We start from the raw sequence: 247 nt of genomic DNA on the forward strand, positions 1-247 counted from the left end.
TGCTAACGCAAAATAAATATGATCTGCATGCTTCTGACTTCCATTTTTCCGCGCTTAGACTTTTGGCACGTTTTTTTCGCCAAAAGACGGTCAAAAGCTCTGCAAGCCTGTGAACAGTGATTTGCAAGCGAAAACAACAGTTTAAAGAACTGCAAAACGGATTGACTGCATAGAACCATCTGTATGTGTAAAAAAACTAACTGTTGCAAATGTCTAAATGACTTGTTGTGCATGTGGGGCAAAAAGT

The sequence above is a fragment of the Sinocyclocheilus anshuiensis genome, unplaced genomic scaffold, assembly GCF_001515605.1.
Source record: "Sinocyclocheilus anshuiensis isolate Anshui unplaced genomic scaffold, SAMN03320099.WGS_v1.1 scaffold7, whole genome shotgun sequence".
Taxonomy (NCBI): domain Eukaryota; kingdom Metazoa; phylum Chordata; class Actinopteri; order Cypriniformes; family Cyprinidae; genus Sinocyclocheilus; species Sinocyclocheilus anshuiensis.